We start from the raw sequence: 215 nt of genomic DNA, 5'->3' as shown, positions 1-215 counted from the left end.
GCCAGTGCGGAGGCCTTCCATAAAGACGGTCACTGTGGCCGCCTCCGGAAGGGGATCTGCTTCCATTCCGGCAATAAGAGTGCGCATCTCTTGGGCAAAGTCCACCAATCACTTGTTGCCCAGTCAGGCGGCAAGGAAACGCGATCACACTCAATATGCCTGATTAGGCGGCGAGAACACTCGTGAGAGCTGCAATTTCAGCTCCGCCCAAGAGA

The sequence above is a fragment of the Plasmopara halstedii genome (assembly GCF_900000015.1).
Source record: "Plasmopara halstedii genome assembly, contig: Scaffold_2956, whole genome shotgun sequence".
In the NCBI taxonomy this organism is placed as follows: Eukaryota; Oomycota; class Peronosporomycetes; order Peronosporales; family Peronosporaceae; genus Plasmopara; species Plasmopara halstedii.
Note: the sequence above shows the minus strand (reverse complement) of the source record.